This window comes from Anastrepha ludens, chromosome 3 (genome assembly GCF_028408465.1).
Source record: "Anastrepha ludens isolate Willacy chromosome 3, idAnaLude1.1, whole genome shotgun sequence".
NCBI classification, from domain to species: Eukaryota; Metazoa; Arthropoda; class Insecta; order Diptera; family Tephritidae; genus Anastrepha; species Anastrepha ludens.
In genome coordinates, this window is record NC_071499.1 from 28,373,677 (window position 1) to 28,386,748 (window position 13,072).

At 31.5% G+C, this 13,072-nt stretch overlaps 1 protein-coding gene across 1 annotated transcript in view; it reads right to left on the reverse strand.

Annotated features, from left to right (window-relative positions):
- The window catches only part of LOC128857268 (uncharacterized), a 28,694-nt gene extending 15,916 nt beyond the window's left edge, over nucleotides 1–12,778 (reverse strand). The window contains exon 1 of the mRNA XM_054092944.1: nucleotides 11,721–12,778. The gene's annotated coding sequence lies outside the window, so the exon portion shown is untranslated. The remainder of the gene's footprint in view (nucleotides 1–11,720) is intronic.
- Nucleotides 12,779–13,072: the final 294 nt, after the last annotated feature.

Sequence of the window (13,072 nt, forward strand, 5' to 3'; positions counted from 1 at the left end):
ATTTTCGATAAGGTAATAACAGACTTTCACCATATGTACTATATATTTCGTTTGTAACATCGAAATTTCCCTTTTCAGATGCCGGAACGTGGTGAGGTGCAAGCGCAAAGTAATCTGTTGCGCGAATGCAAAGTGCTGACAGCTAGGGTTCAACAGTCTGTCAGTCGCATCACCGGGGACGCGGAAAGCGAGGAATCCATGGAACTTGCTGCCATGTTTCCCGTATTATCGGTGGAGCAAGTGCAGGCTGTTGAAGCCAAGCTGATAAATAAAGCTTACGCCGACGCAATGGTAACATAATAAAATGAACGCTAGTATAATTTGAAAATAACACTTTTTCTTCCATATGTAGATGGGGCTTCTGGCAAGATCAAAAGGCACGAAAGGGACGGTTGACGGGGTTATGCGTTATCTTTTCACAGATTACGCCATGTACAGCTTCAACTTAGAAGGAAGAGCAGGAAAGATACCACTTCTTAGACTTAAGGCGGTTGAACTTATATTTGGTAAGTACATAGCAAAAAGAAGAATACCTACGAGTTGCTAACAATTATTTCATTTATTAGACCTCTTTTCAGAAAAAACAAAAGAAGATGTACAAGGCGCTATTAGGAAGTATGTTCGTTTAAGCCACAATAGGTCTAACCAAAAAAAATATATTAACAGAAAAACTTCAAATGTGTAAATGTGTAAATATGTAAAATCTTTAAGTATGTAAAATCTTGAAATGTGTAAATGTGTAAATATGTAAAATCTTGAAATGTGTAAATATGTAAAATCTTGAAATGTGTAAATGTGTAAATATGTAAAATCTTTAAATATGTAAAATCTTGAAATGTGTAAATGTGTAAATATGTAAAATCTTTAAATATGTAAAATCTTGAAATGTGTAAATATGTAAAATCTTTAAATATGTAAATATATAATATAAAATTTTATAATAACTAGTTTGTAAACAATAAATGAATATAATAATATAAATGTAATTTCGTTTTCGTCGTGTAATTTCGAATGAGGAGTTTAGGCCATTTGTGCTGATGAGTTTGTGATGACAACAATGAGGAGTTTAGTGTGCCTTTAGAGCAGGGGAGATATATTTTTCAGTTATAAGAAATTGCTATTGGTAAAAGAGAGATAGAATATCACACCGACAAGGGGAAACTATCAGAACTTTCCCACGGCTAGAACAAAAATGTGTAGTTGGATGATAATAGTGATGATGATAATATGAGTGCTAATATGATAGTCAGCTGTCTTGTAGGGATATGCCCCTCTAACAATTGTCATAAGCAAGATATGTATGTATGTATGTATGCATGTGTGCCCGATTACATATAAACGAACATTCGATTCGTCGCGATTGTAGCAATAGCCATTGGCCATCGAAAGCAGACATCGGGTTGTCTTCTGTGTCTTCTTCGTTTTATATTTCTGCATGTGTACGGATGTGTGTACATATGTTCGTACACATGTATGTTGTGATTAGACAGGAGGAGAGAGCTGGCTGCCTATGAATGTTATCTTGTTGGCTACTTTTCTTGTTGCACACACACTTGAACACATACATAAGTATACAGAAATAAGCAATACCATACAAAAAAAATATTAAACCGAAACCGAAATATGTAAAATAAAATGTTATTGAAAATGAAATGAAATGAAATGAAACGAAATAAAATAAAATTCATATGTAATACAAAAATATAGAACTAAAAAAATAAAATAAAATTGTATAAAGTAAAATATAAGAAAATACGGGAGCGTGTCATTATTCTGTATTACAAAATTTTGGGTGACAAAATTCTGTAAATTGCAAAAAAATTCTGCTTTTTCAAAATTCTGCATGTTTAATGCGAAAAATTCTGCTTTATTCAAGTTTTGTGATTTTCGTCATACAAGAAGTAACAAAATAAACATTTATTCCATAAATATTATATATGTACACACATACATACATATGTGTATGTTTAAGTGACAACAATATTTTAGTTTAGCCAATTACAATATTTTTTGCAATTCTTTTTAAATATGTATAGAGCAAAATCTCTTTAAGCTCTATTACTATTTACTATATTCATTGGCTTACTAAATAAAAAAAAGAATAAAAATGCGCTACGTGCCACACAAGCAACGAAACCATTGATCTTTTATGGGGAAATTTTCCCGACCGCGTTATCTCTCGAAGAGGCCACCGAGATCTTGTGATTTAACACCTTGAGACTTTTTCTTTGGGGCCACGTGAAAGAGAAGGTCTACGCCAACAGCCCAGGGTCGATTCCAGACCTCAAAGATGGAATTCGTGAGGCTATCGAGGACATAGGGCAGCCACTTTGCAATTCGATTATGGAAAATTTCATGAAAAGGATATTGTCCTGTAAGCGTGGTCGTGGTGGTCATTTACCTGATGTTATTTTCCACTAAAAACGGCATAACTTCCTCTTTATAATGAAATAAACATCCGATAATTTATATTAAAAAATAACATTTTTCTTTGGATATCAAAATAACACCTCTGTTTGGAAAACCCTATATAAATCGTTGTAAAAAAATAATTAAATAAAATAACGAATTTCCTTCCCGCCTGCAAGTATGCAGCAAGTTGCGATCTTGTTTATCATTTCATTCGCCGAAGTGATTGCTGCATCATTCAAAGGGCTTATCAAATGGGCGTAAATTGAGTCATGCAATGCAGGCACTAGAAGCATCAACAATAGCGACGCTTTAACAGCGCCCGCAAGCCGAAAAAGGCTCAATTGATTTAGCAAAAGGTGTTTAGTTGTATCAGGCTGATGTGCGCTAACAAACCTATGAAGCTATGAAGCTCAAATAAATAAACGAGCTCATGCAAAAGCTCTCTCTCTCCAAGTTAAACAAATCCATTCAATTATCATTGATTCGTACTCCAAGAACTGAACTTTGTTTTGATTTGGTGGAACGCCATCGAATATCGAATGCTATGCCAATCGATTGGCCAATCGCTTCAGCTCTTATTTTCATTTTCGAATTTTCTCAAGTACACATACACATGTATGCAAAGGCTTTTCCAATAACAGGTGTTATCTATCGCTATCGAGAGATAATTACCGATTTTTTATGGCCGGAATTGGATGGTATTGGGAAACCCTTTATAGTGAAAGCAACGATAATACGTGATTTGACCAGCAGATGCCCTTCTGTATGTGCACGAAATCTCACCCTAAGCGCATAGCCTTTAAAATTAATTTTGTTTATCCCTTTTTCAGTGCAAGGTTAGAGTTTAGCCATTAGTGCGAATGCACAAAATTGACCTTTAATTTTTTTTTACCACTTTGTGCTTATTTTTTAAAGTACTTTTAAGCATTTAAGGGGTCCCGGTGTTTGAGAATTTTCAAAAAATCGATTTAGTTTTTTTTTATATTTCGAAAGTTAGGGTTTTAAGAATATACTGTCAAATTTGTGGAAGGATATTCCTAGTGCTTTCGATTCTACAGCCGTTTTAGCAGGTAGAGTCAGATTCGCCTCGCGGTGGCATCAATGGAAAATATCCACTCTCAAAACTTTAAACTCAATTATCTCAAAACTACTTTTTTTGACCTGGTGCCGTCAAAAAAAAAAAACTATTCAACCGAATGGTCTGAAATTTTAAGGGCTATCGCCCTAGAATCATATTATTATTTCAATTATTTCGTATTTTTTTGATTAAAAAATTGGAAAAACCGATTTTTTGAGTGTCAAATTAAAAACCGCGCCATTTTGTCAATTTTTTGTTTTTTATTACAGCTATACTGATAAATAATTTGTTTAGTTTTTGTGTTTCAGATAAATAGAAGAGCCAAAATGGGGACACCGTCTAGGTCCACTTTTTTGGATTATTAAAACATTTTTAAAATTATTAAAACTACAAAAGTTTTTTTTTTCATTTTTGTATGTAAAAGAAGTTAAATAAAAAGTCAAAAAAATTTAAATATCGTTTTTCATGTTTTTATTGTAAAAAAAAAATTTCTGAATGTACCCTCAATTTTCGAGCTCTAGACTACTCGGACCCCTTAAGAGTTGAAGCGTATGCGAAAATAGCTTTTTTATTACTGAAAGATAAACTCGATTTCGACTATGCTTTGCTTTATTTGTAGCTTTAAAAAGTTGAAAGTGCCACTTAAAATGCGGCGAAATATGGCATAAGAGAATTAAAATATAAAAAAAAATTAAAAAAAAAAATATTAACAAACAAAAAAAAAAACACATAAAAAAAAACATAAAAAACAAATAATTAAAAAAAAAATTAAAAACAATCTTAAAAGAAAATTTTAAAAAAATTTAAAAAAAAAATTAAGAATAAAAATTAAAAAAAAAAAAATAAATAAAAATTAAAAAAAAAACTATACTGAGCTTTATTCTGCTGAAATATGAATGTATCTGTTACAGATGCAGGTAACTTTAAAAAACTGAAGCAATTTGTGAGGCCAATTCTTCAAATAACTCAAATTGCTAAATCTCATTTGCCGACGGGAAATCCGAGATCTATTTTTTGGTTTAAACGCATACAAAATTAGAAGATTTTCTTGCATTTCTTAGTAATCTAAGCTGATTTCATTTAAAGCGAACTGCTGATGATTCAGGAAGGACTGTTATGCAACTGATACATATACGCACACACATACATGTATGTAGCAGGTTTGCGGCTACTCCCCAAAATGTTGATCTACATATGTGTGTATGTGTGTATGTATGTGCGTATGTATGCACTTAAGCACATCAACACGTATATTATATGTATCTTCTCCGATCACCAATTCTGATAAGCATTTTATCGATTTTCATGTATGTGGTGGTCTATCTGCGTTATTACCTGTGTACATATGTATGTACTTAAGTATGTTCATACGTAAATTTTTGCGCTTTCATTCAAATTCGATCGTAATGGTGAGTCATGGACAAGGCTAAATAAATTAGATTAGAATCGAGTACCTACGCTTTTGTTTTATTTTTGGCAAGTTTATATAAGTAGGTATGGATAACTTGGACGACGAGTTTGAGTTTCTTTTTTTCAACTTAAACACTTTTTTTAATGAAAACTCACTCTGATAAATGATAAATGGTACAATATATTAGTTTCCAAATGCCTCAAAGGCTTTACGTTTAAAGCTGTCGTTGCTGCCTTTGGTGAAATTTTCGGTCAAATGATGGCACAATTGCGACTCCCTTCGTCTTGCGACAATTTCGCGCCGAATCTTAGTTTAAAAAATTTCAATATTCAGATAGTGCACTTCGTTTTTCAATTTTTCAAAATTCAAAATTGTATTTTTTATACTTAAAACTATCGTACTATGGCTGCTGAAAAATTATTAAAAAATATCTATATTACAAAAAACAAAAAAAAAAAAAAATATATAAAAAAAAAAAACCCCAAACTTCAAAGACCCTGTACTAGTGTAGTTATACATTGGTTTCTTTTCAAAATAACAGCTGAGCAGCCGGAATTGTATGGCCATGTCATAAACTCTAATCGAAATCTTATAGCACTATGTGATGCCTGGCATGCCATATGCAATCCGCCAATCGTTACGGCCATTCTATCTTGATAGGATATAGCGCGCGTGTGCCCGGATGGATTCGATTACAATAAATACTGTTATATGTATGTATGTATGTACATATGCATTTTGATAAGCGTGGCTTGTTGATACGAGTAGTTTAATTATTAAAGGGAAATTCCGTGCTGAAGTAGTTTATATGGAGAGCGGGTGGCGAGATGGTGGCCTGTAGTTATTTGGGAAATTTCTTGAAAGATATGCGTCTTGTCGAATTGAAAGAAATGCATCTAAATTGCTGTGTGTTTTATTGCTGCTAAAAATGTTCCATGTTTAGTGTTACCGAATAATTTAAGTAATTTCAAATACAGTAATTTTCCGATTTTACGAATATTCGATTCTACAAAATTTGCATGTAAGGAACTACCCAATTTTTTTACTGAGTAGCTTTTAAAACGAATGCGAGGAATGAAGCTGTACTCACTTTAACGAATAACCTATAAAATATTAATAATAATAAATACAAATAATAATAAAATAAATAAAATAAAATAAGTAATAAATATTATATTAATAATAATAATAATAAAAAATAAAAAATAATAATAATTAAAGAAAAAAATAGTAATAATAATAAAAAAAATTATAGAAGAAAAAAATAATTATAATAAAAACAAAAGAAAAAGAAAAAAATAGTAATAATAAAAACTAATAAAAAAATATAAATAAATAAATAAAACCAAATGATGCAAACAAAAACCATTTAAAAGTGGCTGATAGAATGCATTTGCATAGTGTTCGTTAAATCGGAAAACTACTGTATTATATACTTTGAAAAAAATAAAAAATGTTTTTTTAATAAAATTTACAATTAAATTATTAATTTTAATTGAAATTGAAAGAAAAAGAAATGAAAAAGAAAATTTAAAATTTTTTTTAATTGAAATTAAAATAAAAATTATTTATAAATTTAAATTTTTTTTAGTTTCAATTTATTAACGAAAAATTGAGTTGAAAATTTAATTTAAAAAGATATTTTTTCGAAGTAATATATGTAAATACAGTATGTTTTGCGATTTATAGATTTATACGCGTTTTGTGTTTTTTAGGTTTGTTTTGACAAAAAAGACATGTTTAAGAATTTCTAAAATGTTTCTGTTTTATTCGATTGAATTCAAAAAGAGTCATTTAAGATATTACTCGACTTAAAGAAAAAATCGATTTAACGAACTGGTCTGACAGGTATTGTGTTCGTTAAATCGGAAAACTACTGTGTTACATACTTTTTTACATTTTTTTTAAATAAAATATTCAATTAAATTATGTTTTTGAAGTCAAATAATAAAAGTAATAAAAGAAAAAAAGTAGTAATTACAAATAATAAAATTAAAAAAAAATTATCTTTATAAATTTCAATTTTTTTAAGTTTCATTTCAAAAAATAAATTGAAAACTTAATAAAAAACAAAAACTTTTTTTGTTGTTATAAATGTTTTTTAATATCTTAAATTTTTCTGTTTTATTCGATTCAGTTCAAAATTGGAGTCATTTAAGATATTACTCGACTTAAAGAAAAAATCGATTGACCTGACAGTTATTGTGCTCGTTAAATCAGAAAACGACTCTATTAACATACTTTGAAAAGAAACAAAATGTTTTTTTCTTAATAAAATGTTCAATTAAATTATTATTTTTAAATACTTTTTTTTTTTTTAATTGAAATTAAAGAAAATAATATAAATATAAATTTTTTTTTCATTGAAATTAAGAAAAAAAAAGAAGAAAATAATTTTTTTTAAATTGAAATTAAAAAAAAAAAAATAAGAATAAATTTTTTGAAATTTTTTTTTAATTGAAATTGAAAAAAAATTATAAATTTCAATTTTTTTAGGTTTCAATTCAAAAAATTTAGTTACAAAAACAGGGTTAAATTATTATTAAAAAAAACATGTTTGTTGAAAATTGAAAATTATAGATTTTTTTTTTAATTTTAAAAAATTTATTCTTATTTTTTTTTTTTCAAAACATGCTTGTTTTTTTTAATAAAATTTTCAATTAATTTATTATTTTTAATTCAATTTAAAAAAAAAGATAATTATAAATTTTTTGAAATTGAAAGTAAATAAAAAAAATATTTATAAATTTCATTTTTTTTTTTAAGTTCGAATCAAAAAATTTATTTACAAAAAATTTAATTGAAAATTTAATAAAACAAATTTTTTTTTCTTCAAAGTATGTAAATACAGGAAGTTTTCCGATTTATATATGTAGCTTCCAATCCTAATTTTTAGTTACATGTACGATTTCAGAGCTTTCCAGCTCACAAACAAATTTTTGTTGTTGTTATAATTATTTTTCTTAAATGTAATTTAAGTATGCGCATCAAGCCAATCTTCGCCTAGACTAAAAAATCGAATTTCAGTGCATTAAATGAATTTCTGAATGAAATGAATGAATGAAAGTAAATTTTTTTAACTTAAATGTGAAATTCTTGAAAATATATGAAAGTGATGGCTATGCTGCATGCATTTTCATTGCTTTCATAAATAATAATAAATAAATATTGGCCTAGATTTTTTCTCCACGAATTGTTTAAATATATTGGAGGTTGAATTAGTTTTAAAGGTGACACACAGATGGCGCTATTTATCACTTTATCGCGTTGGCAATACTGAATATATATTCATGACAAAGCCTCATCCCTAGGCTTTGTTTATCAGTATCTGTCATTTCGCTGAAGTATAAACAACGCAGGGTTTTCGTGCTCCGAGTATGTCAACTTTCGTGCCGTCGAAACGCAATTTGCGGGAAGCTTTGCTTTTCTGCTTCAATTTGAAAAAAAAAAAAATACAGCCCAAGCCCGTGAATTGCTGCAGGAGGCCTACCCAGAGCATACTCCGTCGATTTCAACATGTGAGTACTGGTTTCGACGATTCAAAAGTGGTGATTTTCACACCGAAGACAAGGAGCGTCTTGGCCAGCCCAAAAAGTTCGAGGACGCGGAATTGGTAAACGAGGACTCGTGCCAAACCCAAGAAGAGCTTGCTGAATCATTGGGCGTTGATAAATCAACCGTTTGCAAGCGTCTAAAAGCGATGGGAATGATCCAAATGCAAGGACATTGGGTCCCGTACGAGTTGAAGCTGCGCGACGTCGAACGGCGACTTTTTACGTGCGAATTGCTGATCGAGCGACAAAATCGGAAGGGTTTTTTGCATCGGGTGGTGACTGGCGACGAAAAATGGATCCACTACGATAACCCAAAACGCAAAAAATCATGGGGTTTGCCCGGCCACGCATCAATGTCGACGGCCAAGCAGAATATTCACGGCAAGAAAATCATGCTCTGCATTTGGTGGGATCAGGTCGGCGTCGTATATTTTGAGCTGCTCCAACCGGGCGAAACAATCACGGGGGATCGTTACCGACTGCAATTGATGCGTTTAAGCCGGGCATCGAAAGAAAAACGGCCGGAAACGGTAAAAAGGCACGACAAGGTTATTTTGCAACATGACAACGCTCGGTCGCATGTTGCTCAACCTGTCAAAAAATACCTTGGAACGCTTGGCTGGGAAGTGTTACCCCACCCGCCGTATAGTCCAGACATAGCTCCCTCCGATTATCATTTGTTCCGGCATATGAGTCTCGATTTGACGGACCAGCGGTTCTCCTCGTACGAGGCTACCAAAATATGGGTTGAGTCATGGATAGCCAAGCAGCGGCCAGAATTTTGGAGAAACGGCATCCGGAAATTGCCCGAAAGATGGGCGAAAGTTGTAGCTAGCGATGGCCAATACTTCGAATAAAATATTTTGTACCGTTTTTTCACAATAAAGCCCCAAATCTTCGAAAAAAACCTTTAAAACTAATTCAACCTCCAATATGTTAAATATTTTCTAATATTATTTCTTAAATCTGAAAGTATTCTAAGTATTCTCTAATATTCTTTTTTTTTTTGTTTTCTTTCTTAACCCATAAGAAATGTTAAATTTTTTCAGTAACATGAAATAAGTATATTATGAGTTTAATTTATGGAATGATTATTGATTGAATTATATAGCTTTACTCATTTTTTCGATAAATATTTTTCAAATAATTAAGTAAATAAATAATTATGTGTAAAATATCGGTAGCGAAAGCTATTGAATAAAAATCTGGCACATTTTTTTTTAATTTAAAAAAATTGGCAAACGTGGCATCTTCTTTGATAAAAGAAATACTGAAATGCGTTCAAATTGATTTCACTACTGGGATACATATTTAGTTTTTGGTGTCTAGTGGTACACTATTCTAAAGCGATAACTCTCTCATTTATCTACTTGGCATTTAAACTTAAGGAGAATCTCCTCAAAATTCAATTTAAACTACTTAAACTATTTTCGGTCTATTAAATAAACTTTCAGATTTAAAATTAAAATTAATTTATTTAAAATTTTACTATCATGCCCGCTTTCAATCAAATTTTGTATATCCATTTTTTAAATGACCCCCATTCTAAATCTGCTACTAAATAAATACTTTTGAGATGTTCAGTTAATTAAAAAAAATTAAAACCAATTTCGACTTTTTCTTCCCTTAATGTGCTGGAAAACAATCCGCTTAAAAAACCAACTACCGTTCAAAGGCGGCGTAAAACTGTAGAAAACATCAAGACGCACACCTCAAATAGGAGGAGGAGCTCGACTAAATACCCAAAAGCGGTGTAAGCGCCCATTATAAGGGACGATCAGATTGGAGCTACTTTTTCCTGAAGAAGAGCAAAAGAGTTGAAAAGCAAAGGAGTTAAAGAGCAATCGTCATTACATCCATTGAAAACAACCGTTCGATGCGGTCTAGGGGCTGGAGGAATCATCGGCTCATATTTCTTCAAAGACAAGGCTGGCGCCAATGTAACAGTGAATTGGGAGGCCTAGCGCGCCATGATAAGCGACTTTTTGATGCTGGATACCGGAAATTGAAGCCCGTGATCTCCACAACATTTGGTTCCAACAAGAAGGCGCTACTTGCCATACAGAACGTGAAACAATGGATTTACCCGTGAAACAATGGATTTACTGCGTCGTCGTTTTCGTGAACAGTTTATCTCTCGTCTGGTCTTGGACCAGTGGATTGGCCACAAAGCTCGTGTGATATCACATCATTGACCTTTTATTTGTGGATAAACCTGCTTCGTTATTTGTGGATAAACCTGCTTCGAGGTATTGGCAGCCAACATTACTAAAGTTATTCACGAGATACCGACCGTAGTCCTCCAGCGAGTCATTCAAAATTGGTGTTTACGGTTGGCTGAATTACGGCGCAGTTGCGGCCAACATTTGAAAGGGACTTAAAAAATAAATGTCATGAATGATTCTATACACAAAAATTAAAAGATTGCCGAATAAACTTAAATTTTCGTTATTTTAATTCAATTTAAAATCCGGTAGCTCTAAATTAATCACCCTTTATATATATATATATATATATATATATATACAAAAATAATAAAGATTGTCCAATCAATTTGGATATTCATTAATTTATTTCACTTTAAAATCCGGTAGCTCTAAATTGATCACCCTTTATATGTATACACAATGCGCTGGAAACTTGTTTTAATTAAAAAATATTGAATTTAATTTACTTTTGGACCCACATACATAGACATGCACATATATGGCCTAAGAACATTTTTTTTCTTTCGAAATCCAAAACTAAGCTTTATCAAATCACATTTTTTAAGCTCTTATATATAATATTTTCATGAAGCATTTTCATTAGTGATTGAGGCATTTTTTACCTAATATTGCACGTAATATTATATATTTTATATTCCTAAAGCAATTACAAAAATTTCAAAAAAAAAAAAAAAACAGAAATTTCCAAAAAACGAATTATTCTCTAAGCCACCATTTTTTAAAGTTAACCTTTAATGTCCTAAATATGTGCAAAATGCCTATTAAATTATAAATTTCCCAAATTTGCTGTTAGTGACTTGGTGTTGTTGCGCAAATCGATGTACCTTTACAGTTCTGTGCCCTCAACGAACGGCAAAACTAAACAAATTTTATCGTGACTAGGTGCCCCTTCTTCGATTTGCATTTAGAACTGCAGAACAGGCCTATATATAAAATTTTCTTTTGAAATTTGTTCCACCAAACCCAATTTTTTTTTTTTTTTAATTTATCCATTTGCTAACTGTTTTTTATAAATCAAAATATTTTTTTCTATTTACCTTTTTATTAGTCGCTATGCTACGCTAAGTTTTTTCTTAGCCAATTTTATTCCAGAATTGTTGGTTGGTCTTGAGCAGAAATGTCACGCCAGCAAATGTTTTTATTTTGCTTTAAACACTTTGATCACAGTAACAATTTTTTTTTATTATATTTCATAACCTTAAATACTTCTTCTATATTTAAAGCATATTTTTTAGTTATTGTATTAGCTCGTATTTGGGTGTTTAGCTATCCTTTGGTAAGCTTATAGATATTCACTTAATTGTTATATTCGCCACTAGTTAAAATTTTTTTTTTTAATTTTCGAAGGCTGTAACTTTTTTTGTTTGTTAAATTATTTTCCTTTGTAGAGAGCACTGCTATATTTGGTAAAATGTAATATATGTCATGCATATATATGTAGTTGTTGAATTAAATTTGAAGCACTTCACTTTCGAAATTTTTCAAGTCGGTTTTTGTTATTGTTGTGAGCATCCACAGCACTTCATCGATTTTACTTTATTAGCTTAAGTTAGTAACTCCACTTTATTTTCACAATTTCAGCAACCCGTTGTTCCAGCATTGGATGTAAACATGTTCACGGGCGCACACGGAATGATACATTCGCGTCACGATGAGTTTGATTGAAGTACCGCAGCTTAGCTCAATTCTGTTCACTTCAGTTCAGAGTATAGCAGCGCAGCGCAGTGCGACGCGTACGCAATACGACGACGTCTGCAAGACGATAAAAATTTACACACAAAAAAAACAACAACAATTATTCACGAACACAAGAGATGAGCGGCGGTGAAGAAAGCCGGGGTCGGTGTTAAAGGTAGCAATGTGTCTTCTTATCTTTTTTCTAATTTAATTGTATGCTTTGAGGGTAAAACGGTATTACAAATGGCTAAATTTGTATAACACTTTGGTTCACTTCACTGTTGCTACTTTAATTTGGGGGATGTATTCGTCGTATATATGTTTGTATGTATATGCATCCGTTGGTATATTACAGTGCGCACATAACTAACATATCCTTTAACACTAGCCAGATGAAAGACGACTGTGGCGAGAGCCCATCCGCGGAGTAGTATTTAAAGAAAATTCTCAAAAGAGTCAAAACCGTCAGCATGCTGCTGCTGAGCGAATGTATAGTGGATGAACAGTAGCAGTTGCAGCAACTGCAGAATAACGAAACGAAAGAAACAGCTCTTCTCAGCTCTTCCAGCAGCAGCCCACGAACAAATCTAATTATTACCAACTGAGAGTAAAAACAACGAAACCAACATCAACGCCACCAACACTTTCAATCAATCGAACCAGTCGGCTAAACCCTGACTGAATATCGCACACACAGGCACCGGAGAGCACC